Below are 12,765 nucleotides of genomic sequence, written 5' to 3'. Positions count from 1 at the left end.
TGTTTGAATCTGTGGGTATAGTGAGTGCATACAGTTGTGTCCAAGCAAAAGGGAAACTGTAACATTAGATATGCAAACACCTACTTCTAATCTTAGGGTTTCTTCCTAATGTTGTAGATATAAACCTCTGAATGATAAAAATAAATAAGATTTACATACTAATAATCCCAGCCATTCAAAGGCTATGGAGAACATCTTCATGCTGAGTGTGGCATGTAGAGTTCGAAGGGTTATTTGTAAAGTACTCACACCACTGTGATTGATAATAGAGTTGTATAACCCGTCCTATACTCTTTCTGCTTTTCTTAGTGAGCAGCCACTTCCCTTCAGCTTTCGGCTCTCTGAGAAGCAGGGAGGGGTGCCAATGAACCCCAGGAAAGAACTCGTACCTAACAATTTGACTGTTTACATTGTGGTGATCCAGGGCCACGATATCTATTTATACTATTTAATTTTTTGATTGGTGGAGTCAAATTCAGTCATACGAAAACATAAATTTTGAGCCTGTTTTGACACCTGACCTGGTCTTTTTTATACTTTCCATTGCCACAATTGATTTAGTTCTGACAACTAACGTGGTCTTTTTCTATACTTTTACTCCCATGATTTATGAGTTAGAAAAGCAAAAAAATAAATAAAAATACAATGATCAGTATTAGCGCATAGCTCTTGAACCAATTTGAGTCTGTAGAAATTGTCCTCCGCAATATAAGATGTCACCTATAAAACTCTGGAGCGTGATATATCACTTGACAGCTCCATAGCCAAACCCTTTGAATAGCGTTACCGGGTTACTTATTGCTGTAACACAGGATCACAATGACAATATGGCTTCCTCCACCAAGGAAGATATCAAAGCCATATTTAATTAATTCAAATCAAAGATCCAAACAAAATTTGGAGACCTATAGCAACAAGAGATTTATCCCAGTGTAACACACCCTGGAAGCAGGAAAAATAGCAGATGAAGGAGGTAGATGGGGTAATTAGGGAAGTTTTGGAGAGGCTGTATGGTTTGGAGCTCACAGTGGAGGCCCTCTTAATCTTAAAGAAAGAATGTATTTTTTGTCTGTCACTAATTGACTTATAGTGGTAATAAGATGAAGGGGTTTTGGCCCTTAGATAAATTTAAATAGAAGATAGTGGTGAAACATAAGTAAAAAGAAACTTTTATTTCTAAAATGAAAAATAATTCCCTAGTGTTGGGATACTGAGACAATAGTTCACAATAATATTAAAAAATAAAATAAAAAAATAGTAGTACTAATAGTAATAATAATGATATTTAAATAGAAAATAAAACTTAAAATACATTGGTTACTCCTAACGTGGATGCTGCATATATGGGAGAAAAGAACGTTCAGAAACACAAGCTCTCCAAAAATAACTTGCTAACAATATATGAATACCAATGTATTCGATGAGCCACTAGATGTCACTAGATAAGAGTGAAAAAAATTACTATCTACTTGCTTAAGTTCTGCAAGAGAAATCAAATTTTTATGGTGTAATTCCTGGAGGTCTATTGAGTATCCAGAGATCTAATGGAAATATAAATATAAATCAATGAATCTTGGGCAGCAGGGAGGGTGCATGTGCCGGTTGGTCCCTATTATAATCTGAAAGCTAATCAACAAACTCGTCCCTACATATTTTTTAGCCGGCACATGTTCCCTCCATGTTATAAGCCCCAAACTGCTGTAGTAAACAATTGATTTAATAAATAGATAAATGGATCCCCCTATACACCCCACCATAAACAGAGTCTGTAGGAAAGCCTGATAGGAGATAGTCAAAGAAAAATAGTTCTAGTATCCCCTAAGCCGGAGGCTGAAATTCTTAGAAGTTTAGCGAGAGGGTTTAAGTCAAGTCTAGGAGCCTTCTGATCTAGGAGACACACCGATCTGCACTTGACGCGCGTTTCACCTGGCAGCCGTTGCCGGGATCATCAGGAGTACCTCTTACTCTTATCTCATATTAGCATAATTCAAGATTACCCGAAAGCATAAACCTTAAAAAGTTGTTTTATTGGAAAGGACGAACAACAGATCGTGACACTTTGCTTTATCTCCTTCAAATTTCAAAGCCTTCTTCCACCTCTTAACTTCTTTTGTTAATTTGTTAATTTCCTATTGGTGTTCCCCCCCCCCCCTTTTTTTCCTTTCTCGTTTCCTATATATATATATATATATATATATATATATATATATATATATATATACACATATATATATATAGCAATAGAAAAAATATACCAGCACTCCTAGGATTTTCAAATGAAGTTTTCCTTTTATTCCAAAGTACAATATCGACGTTTCAGCTCTCCCTCAGAGCTTTCATCAGGACATATACAAAATTCTAAAACATAAACAGACTTATATAGGGAGCTAAAATCAAGGTAAGTACTCACTTTTACAGCTCTCCAAGCTACAAAGGTCCATCAATTGAGTTTGCTTTGGAATTGCTTATGATTGCTTTACAGAACAATTATTTTCGTTTTGAATCACAATGGTACCTCCAGATAGCGGGAACATCCATGGGGGCAGCGATGGCCCCCATGTATGCTAACGCGTATATGTATGAATACGAGATGAAACACATCTTTCAACAATATGGCCATTCAATTGTTAAATATTTTAGATTCATCGACGATATTTTGATTCTGTGGCGAGGCTCTAAAAATGAAGCAATACAGTTTGTACAAAACCTCAACGAGCTACCTACACCGGTAAGACTGACCGCCAACATTGATGAGAGGAGTGTCCAATTTTTGGATGTGGAAATTATGAACATCAATAAGAAGTTGGAATTTAAACTGTTTACTAAATCCACGGATCGCAACACTTTGCTGCGATTTGAAAGTGCTCATCCAAAGCATCTTAAAGAGTCTTTGCCCTATACACAATTTCTAAGGGTATTACGTAACAACTCTCAAAGCTTCCAAGGTGACCTACAATTGGGGGACATGTATAAGAAATTCCAGGCACGCGGGTACCCTAGGAGTATCCTTGATAAGGCTGTATTGAAGGCTAAAACGACGTTGTCCTCACCAACATCTTCTAATAAAAAAATGGTTAACACCAGACCCATTTTTCCTATGAATTTTAACACTGCATCTAAGGAACTGACATCATCCATACGTCGAAATTGGAATATAATTGAAGTTGATCCCACTCTCCCAGATGAGTTACGTCAAAAACCGTTATTCTGTTATAGACGGAACAAAAACCTGCGCGATCTGTTGGTGCGAACTGATCCGCAACATTGCTATAATCCTGCAGCTAAAGAGAGTAAGAATGTTGGGTGCGTTAGGTGCTTGGGATGTGTCACTTGTGGGCACATCATTCCTTGCAAAACCTTCAGTCACCCATACACTGGTAAAATCTATAAAATCAGACAACGAATTCATTGCAGGACGGATCATGTTATCTATAAGTTGACATGCCCTTGTGGCCTCAACTATATAGGTAAAACAGAGACGGCACTCTGCGAGAGAATTAGGGGCCACAGATCTAGTATCCGGCTTGCCTATCGTGATGGCAAGTCGGACAAACCTGTGGCCCGACATTTTTTGGAACACCAACATCAACTATCTTCCCTAAGATATGTGGCAATTGAACATATACCTATATCGGCCCGAGGAGGGGACAGAGGCAGATTCCTGATGCAACGCGAAATATATTGGATAACACAACTGAACACCTTGGCACCCAAGGGCCTGAACGAAAAATACTCCTTAACAGTTTTTTTGGGGTGATTTAATATGTGACGTGATTTAGACTTATTTGTATACTACTACTACTGCTAACTAAGAATTCCATATTAATAATGTTTTTAGATAATGATTCAAGGTGGGCTCGCAAAAGCAGGATTTCTTGGAATATAATAATGACTCATTCATAGAGGTAACATCAGACACTTAATTGTTAATATGGGGATTGTAAAATAGTTTGTGGCACTTGCAATTTTTTCACATAGTAATTCCTCATATTTAATATAATCACATTTATCAACAACTCATGCAACATTTCTTAAACACGTTTTTTTCACATATTTACATTTGCTAAGTGATTTAGCATATTTTCACTAATTTATTATAATATATTTACATACTTTGATTGTTTCTCATTTATTTGTATGAGCAGATTAAAATTTGCACTTTATGTATAAGACACACTACTGTGCACAGTTAAGTAGATAATCCTTACTAATATGCACATTCTAGGAATAGATTTCACACAGCCCTAGTATATTAACATATAAATAAGTGTGTTCCCCCTTTGTTTATGTTTCTTTGTACATTTCCCTTCCCAGAAAATCAGCCCGGCTGCGATCAGGTTACCATGGTGACGTGTAAATAGGAAGTCCGTGGCAATGATGTATTTTGAGCCTTGACAGCACCAGTACACGGGGGATTAACCAATGAGGTAATATGCCCATGGTTGCCCAGGAAACGTGATGTGCTCGGCGAATCGGAACTCCTTATGGTGGTCACATGACCATACCCGGAAGTACATGCACAGGCAACCTGAGCAATCGGGCGGGAATGGGAAATGACAATCAGCTGTAAAAGTGAGTACTTACCTTGATTTTAGCTCCCTATATAAGTCTGTTTATGTTTTAGAATTTTGTATATGTCCTGATGAAAGCTCTGAGGGAGAGCTGAAACGTCGATATTGTACTTTGGAATAAAAGGAAAACTTCATTTGAAAATCCTAGGAGTGCTGGTATATTTTTTCTATTGCTGTGCATGAGCTACCAGAGCACCAGGTACTTTACAAATAGTGAAGAGTGCAAGAGCTGTCTGCATTTATTTTATCATATATATATATATATATATATATATATATATATATATATCTTCACTCTCACTGCTTTTCTCACCTTACTAAAAGAGTTAAAGTTTTATATAGCTAACTACCCGTCAAGGGAGCAAAGGGGACCGAAGTTTGAGAGGAGAGAAATAAAAAACAAGAAATAGGCACTGTTCAATATTGTATGTTAAAAAAAAAAGGCAAAATGGCAATTTGATTCTGCTTTTATTTTTGGGGGGAGCATACAGCTCACTCACGTGCCCTTAATGTAAGGCAGGGGACCCCTTTCTTAAGATCGAGTCTGCTGGCTGTGTAAAATTATTTCCACCAAGCATGGTCCAGCATTCTACTGTTGCTTCATTCGAGACATTTTGAGATTTTATAAAATTGATATACCTCACACTAAGACAATAACACACGAAACACTGTAAGTATAACAAACCAATGTGCAATATAGAAAGGAATTGTATTTAAGAACACTATGAAGCAAAAGGGAATCGATACACAAATATTAAGATAAAAAGTAATACACACTGTGACCAAGAATTGTATATAGAGAATAACATTTTGGAAAATAATTAATAATAACGACATGTTAATTTGTTGTACCTGTAATAAGGAATATTTAATGCTATGTGCTTCTAATTTTTTATATATATATATTTTTAAGAAATTGTATTATACAATTACTGTTGTGATTCTCTCTCTTTCTCTTTCCTTTCCATCTATTCTCTCCTCCTCCCTTTCATAAACTATGTTTACAAAACCAATTCCTTCCATCATTTATTCTTTGGCTCCATAGTCTGATTTTCGGAATTACCACTGGGGTGGTAAGTCGACTTTTTTGTGAGTCCTCCCATCGGTGTGTATTGGGAACACATGATAGGGATGTTAGTACTTTTCCAGTACCAGTAGTTAGAGTTCATCTCTGAGATAGGTTTTAGAACCTATAAATGTATGTTTTTAGTATTTTATGTTTTTTTTGTTCTTTATCCTCTTGATGTATTTGAGAGGAGCGGGGAGGTATGTGTAGGTTACAAATCATGGTTACGTTTGCTTCTTTGAATGTGAGGGGATTAAATTCCCCCCACAAACTTTCTATTCTCATCCAATTATTTAAAAAACACAAAATAGATATTTGTGCTATACAAGAGACACATTGAAAGAGTCTAGACACTTTTTTTCCAAAATTCAAAAGACTTCCCTAAGATTATCACATCCTCATTACAAGAGAAAAGGAAATGTGGGGTTGCTTTCCTCTTTTCACGGCATATAGAGTTGTGTATAAAACATTCCGAACAGGATACGGAAGGGAGATACATAATAACGATATGCACAATAAATAATATTCTTTACACACTAGTTAATACTTATTAATCAAATGCTGCACCAATTAAATTTAAATCAAGATTTTGGAAAGATTGAATAAGATAAAACAGGGACATACCATCTGGATGGGGGATTTCAATTGTATGATGGACCCCAAGATGGATAAACAGACAATGAAAGACAGACATAATAATATCCATATACAAGCAGGGGTGGACTGACCACTAGTTTGAGACCTGGCAGCATACCTGCTCTCACTGCCAGGTCCCCTGTCTCTCCCTGCAGTGCTCCGTGTGAGGATGGGAGGCGGGACAGGAAGTGACATCACACCCCCTGCTTCCCTCTCACGCGGAGCACACTTACAACCGGATGAATGGTGAGAAGAGGATCCTGGGCTCCCCAGTGCTGTTTGAGGAGATGGAGGGAGGAAAAACGTCAGGCTGTATAGGTAAGCAGGCTAGGGGTGAAAGGAGCACATGTGGAATGAAGGGGTGAGACAGGGCAGGAGCACACAGGGAATTTTGGTAGAGACGTGGGGTAGATGGGGAGACACAAATGAATGAGTGGGTTAAAGAATTGAGTGAGATGGAATGTGAGGGACAGCTAAGACACAAGTGGGGTATTGGAAAGCAGAAGTGTGAAGTGAAGCAGGGAAACATTTGAGTGGGAGGTGAGGGGGAAAGAAGCTGGTCAGATGAGTGTTAGAGAAATGGGAGACAATGGGTGACAGATAAAAGAGGGAAATAATTGGAAGATGTATTGAAAGAGACAGAAAGTCAGAAGGAGGTTGGGCAGTAAAAAAAAAAAAAAATTTGCAGAATATAAATATACCTCATGCACACACATGCTGACACTGATTTCAAATGCACTCCTCATTCACACACGCTTACAGATTTCAAATACAACTCTTGTTCACACACACAGTCTTCAAATACAAATCTCATTTACACACTGACATTTTTTTAGATACATCCCTCTTTCACGCATACACACACTGACAGATGTGATACACCCCTTATTCACACATGCTTACACAGTGCACACATACATACACACTCCTGCAATCACATATACACTTCTCAAACATACCACATTCACCCACAGATAATCCATACAAATCTATCCCTGCATTCATACACATGATTTCCATACACCAATACTCCCCGTGTTCATAAACACAAGTCCTTCACTAAAATACACCACTGCATTAACATTCAACATGAAAACACCCTTACATTTACACATTAACATACAATACTTATTCACTCCTGCTTTTACAACCATCTACACTACTCACTCATAGACCATTGCACTTACACATTTACACTACGTGCCTTTTTTCTGCCTTTTATACTCTGTGGCACTACACTAATTGTACGATAGTATTTACACACATCAACATTACATACACATACACTTGTATTTTGACACAATGAATGAAAGCAATGACGGAACTACCATTGTCGCAGGGTCATAGCTGCGACTGGGCCCATCACTCCAGGGAACCAAGCTTCTCTGTCGACCCCTGCTGATGCATCTTCTACATTGGCGGAACTACCAGGATTGCAACTATTGCTATTGCGACTGGGCCCTGGAGTTCCGCTTATTAAGGGTTGCACTTACCAGCTTGGGAGCCCTCATTACTGATATTTTGCACATTGCTGATTCAGCAATGTACTAAAGAATTATTAAGTTACTGACAGTTGGGGGGGGGGGGGGGGGGAGAGGGGGCAGTACCGTGAAAGCTGACAGCACACTAACCGCACACTAACACATGGAAACTCTTTTCTATCTCCTCACTCTGTATTAGACACTGAGGGAGAGGTTTGCAGGCAGCTGCTGGTGCTGCTTTCAGGTAGGGAAAATGTAAAAATATTTTTTTATAGTGAGCCATTTTTGTATATGTGTACCTGTTTGTGTGTGTGTGTCTGGGTGTAAGTCTGTGCCTCAAACTGTAGTTTTGTCTATGCCTGTTTATGTATGCTTGTCTGTTGATGACTGTGTCTGTGTCTATACCTGCATCTGTGTGTACCTGTTATTTAATGCCAGTGTCTGTGTATCCTCTGTTTGCCTGCACACGCATGTGTCCCTGTATGCATGTGTCTGTGTTTAAGACTTATTCAGTGTATGCTTGTCTGTTTATGGCTGTGTTTGAGTCTATGCCTGCATCTGTGTGCACCTTTCAATGCCTGTGTATCCAGTCAATGTGCCTGTGTTTGCCTGTCTGTGCCTGCCTGTGTATGTGTCTGTGTGTACCTGTGTGGTCTTTGTGCACCTGTGTCTGTTTTTGTAATTATAGTTCATTATTATTACACACACAGCCCCCACACAAGCACACTCAGCCAACTGCAACACGCACTCACATTCAGCCTAGTCCCACGCATCATACTCTACCAACCCTTGCACAATCACACAGTGACCACAGATAACCCACTTACGTCTGTTGCTTAGAGATGAGCAAGGAGGGGCAAAGAGAGGGTCCTTCTTTGAATCTTGCACTGGGGCCCAGCTCATCCTAGTTAAGCCCCTGAATGATAATATGAAATTATCACTGGAATGTACACAGGGTTACTCATTAAAGAACAAATTGCGAGAAGTTCGAAGTAAATGTCAACTGAAATGCCTAAATAATCAAAATGAAGAACAAAATTGACTTGGAGAATTGTTCTAATACAGCTATTTAAGCCTGTATTTTAAAATGCACTTTTCCCAGCAATTCTCACTTCATGGAATAACCCAGAAAGTGTTTAACATATAGTATATGTTAATACTTAATACTAAATATTTTTGTCTTCGAAAAGGGCCCGGATCTAATTTTGTCCAGGGCCCCAGAGGGCTGTCAGTCCATCCCTGTATACAAGAATCAGAATTTCGTTCCTTTGCCCAGGGGAATTTCCTCTATGATACCTGGCGTATATTTCATACCAATGAACAAGATTATACATGTTTTTCCAAAACATACCTTGCTTATTCGAGAATTTACTACATTTTGACATTGATAATCGAAAATCGATATTGATGAGATTACATGGTCAGATCACAACATAGTCGTTTTGGAACTAAAAGATAAATGTATCAACAAAATGACCAGAATGGAAACTCAAAGAATTTTTATTAGAAGCTCCACAAAAAGAGAGTATATAAAAACAAATTGTAATCTTTATTTTCTTTTTTTTTTTTAATTTGACAATTTTTATTGTTTTCAGTTGTAAGGGGGTACAGAAGAGAGAGGGGGAGGGGAACAAGCAATATTATTACGTTTTCAACATTCTCGAGGTTTAGGGAGGGTACAGAAGAGAAAGGGGAAGGGAAGTAGGGGAGCCCTACATTTCCACCAATGTGTTACCCTCTTAGTTTTCTTCTGTTTGTGCCTGTGTTTGGTAGTGGGAGAGAGGTATGTTCAGAGAGATTATAAGTTAGAGTAATTATCTATCTCACTTCCCTATGTTTGTGTCTTGGTATATGTTTGAATGCATTCAACTCGTGGCTTGTAAGTGTTCGTGTAGCCTTGTTGCGGTCCATTCGGTGGCTATGGCATTCCATGAGTGGTATTGCGGGGAGTACGTTTGGCAATTGGAGATTTGGGTCCTGGGGGGGAGGGGTGACGGTTTAGCGTTATGTCATGGCAATGTGGATAATGGTAAGGTGGGTCGTGGAAGCAGTGGTTGGAGAGTTAGTGGTGGTTCGGTTGTATTGCATGAGCTACCTTGTTGGGTAGGGCTCATCTTTGAGGAGTAGGGTGGACAAGGCGTTTCGTGCCTCTAGACGATGAGGCATATTTCAGTAGTTTGGAATGTGTCCGCGTGTCCTATGGGGCCGGTCTATTTTGGTCTCATATCTTCCAGGCTTCGGACCATTGGGGGCCGTTACTGTGTGTTCTTCTAGCCATGATTTCATAAGTTTTGTTACTTTCTATAGTTGCGATGCATTGCTGGATTGTGGGGGGAGTGTCTTGCTTCCATTTCCTGCTTATGCTGGTTAGTGCAGCTACAATGATGTAATAGTTGAGGTATCTATGATGTTTGTGTGGTGTGTGGGGCAGGGAGAGGAGTAAGTAAATTGCTGGCTGAAGCGGTAACTTAGAACCCGTGCAGTTGGTAATTAAGTTTGCTACCTGTTGCCAAAATTGTTGGATTTTTGTGCAGCTCCACCATATATGTAGCATGGTGCCTCTATCATTTTGGCATCTCCAGCATAGATCTGACGTGGTTGGATAACTGTGTTTGAGGCGTGTAGGGACCAGGTACCATCTATATAAGATCTTGCAGGTCAGTTCGAAGTGGTTCGTGCAGAGGGTGAATTGCTTATGTGCCTTAAAGATTGTGTTCCATTGTTCTTCGGATATCTTGTGGCCAATGTCTTTCTCCCACGCTTCCATGAAGGAAGGGGGGTGCCTTTGGGGTAAAGTCAGTGCCGATGCGTAGATTGTGGAGATCAGTTTCTTAACTGGTTTGGTTGATGTGCAGATTTGTTCTATTTTTTGCCAGCGTGTGTCATTTTTATCGGTTGGTTCTGGTATTGGGTGTGTGGCATGCCAAGATAGCAGTTGCCTGTAGGAGAACAGTGCCGTGGTGGGTAGGTTATATTCTGTTTTGAGGTCTAAGAACGATTTTAGGTGAGAGTCCGCTAGTAATTGTGATAGTGTTTTTATTCCGTGCCTGTTACAGATTTTGTAGTTGAAGTCTGGTATGAGGAGTCTCAGTGCTTCAAGTGGGAGGGCCGGGGAGGGCAGTGTCTTGTTTCCGAGGCGTTCCCGGTATTTGTCCCATACTGCTAAAGTGAGCTTGGTGGTGGGTAATATTCCATTTGTTATTGGTCTATGCGGTTTTGGTAGCCAGGCTAGTACTGAGATGGGAAGGCCATTTGCATAGTTAGCCTCTATTTCTGTCCACGCTAATGGTTCACGTTGGTGAGGTGCCGCCAGCAGGGGAGCTATGTGAGCTGCCAGCAGGGGAGCTATGGGAGCCAGTATATCCGGTAAGCCCATCCCTCCTCTGGCAGGTGTTTTGTGCATTGTGGTTTTTGCTACTCTGGGTCTTTTGTCTTCCCATACATAGTTGTTTATGGTGTCTTGTAGATTTCGTATATAATTTTGTGGGAGTTTTAGTGGTAACGTCCTGAATAGATATTGAATTTTGGGTAGAGCTACCATCTTTACCGAGGCTATTCTACCCGTCCAAGAGATGAATTTCCCTTTCCAGCTTTGCAGGAGCGTTCTAAGTTCGCTAAGTAGTTTAGTATAGTTTGCTTTAAATAGTGAGTGTGGTGTGGGGGTAAAGTTAATACCTAAAAATTTTATATGGTCTCGTCTCCAGTCATATGTGTAGTTGGCTTTCAATTGTGTTAAGTCTTGGGCCGGGACATTGATACCTAAGGCTAATGTTTTAGCTACATTTAATTTATAATATGAACAGCGCCTGTACTGGGTGAGGATTCTGTGGAAGTTCGGGAGGGATATGTGGGGTTGCTCTAATGTGAGAAGGATGTCGTCAGCGAATACTGTCAGTTTGTATTCCCGTCCCTTGAGTTTAACTCCATGAATGTCTGGATTGTCTCTTATAATCTGGTTTAGGGGTTCCAGTGCCAGGATATCGAGTAGGGGCGAGGGTGGGCATCCTTGTCGAGAGCCGTTAGAGATAGTGAACGGTTTAGAGATGAAACCCCCCTTTACTACTCGGGCCGTTGGGGCTGAGTATATTGCTTCGATTAGTTTTAAGAATTGGGGTGGGAAGTTAAATTTCCGGAGGACCGCAAGGAGAAAGGGCCAGTGAAGCCTATCGAAACCTTTTTCAGCGTCTAAAGAGAGCAGTACAGCTGGGACCCTCCCTCCCTGCAGTCCGTGTAGCATGTTTAGTACTTTACGCGTGCCATCAGCTCCCTGCCTGCCTCCCACAAAGCCCACCTGGTCCTATTTAACTAAGGTCGGTATAATGGGTGCAAGCCTGTTTGAGAATATTTTTGCAAGGAGCTTCACGTCTGTATTTAATAGGGATATTGGTCGCATGTTTTGACATCTATCCGGTGGTTTCCCTGGTTTCGGGAGTGTAGCAACATGTGCCATCAGCATTTCTTGCGGCATATTGCCAGTAGTTAGTATTTGGGTAAACATAGTTCTCAGGCTAGGGGCCAGTTGTGATGCGAATTTTTTATAATATAGGTTGGTTAGACCATCCGGGCCTGGCGATTTCCCGGGTGGGAGAGCTTGTATGGCTTCCACGATTTCCTGAATGGTTATTTCATCTTGTACGGAGCGCACTTGATTTGGCGATAGGGTTGGTAGTTGTGCTCCTTGGAGGAATATGTCTATTTCTCTATCAGTGGGTTGATGTACCGTGGTGTCGGTTTTTAAGTTATACAGGTTTTGGTAATAGTCGGCCATTGTATCATTTATGGTTTGTGGGTTTAGTAGTTTGCCTCCTGTTGTAGCTATCAGGTAAGGGATTTTGGAGTTTGCTTGTCGCTGTTTGAGTAGTGTTGCTAGGTATTTTCCCATCCTATTTCCTTGGGTGTACGTCTTCATTTTCAATTTGTTAAGCACGTAGGCCGTTTTGTCGAGATTCAGTCGGTTGATGTGGTCGGTTATGGTTTTGATGGCATCTCTGTGTGCGTCGGTAGGGTTCAT

General features: G+C 40.2%; 1 protein-coding gene across 1 annotated transcript in view; it reads left to right on the top strand.

Moving 5' to 3' along the window:
• LOC134612698 (multidrug and toxin extrusion protein 2-like) overlaps positions 1-12,765 on the top strand; it is an 84,921-nt gene that overhangs the window by 63,453 nt on the left and 8,703 nt on the right. The window lies entirely within an intron of this gene.

This window comes from Pelobates fuscus, chromosome 1, assembly GCF_036172605.1.
Source record: "Pelobates fuscus isolate aPelFus1 chromosome 1, aPelFus1.pri, whole genome shotgun sequence".
Lineage (NCBI taxonomy): Eukaryota > Metazoa > Chordata > Amphibia > Anura > Pelobatidae > Pelobates > Pelobates fuscus.
Note: the sequence above shows the minus strand (reverse complement) of the source record. Positions and strands in the feature narration are given on the sequence as shown.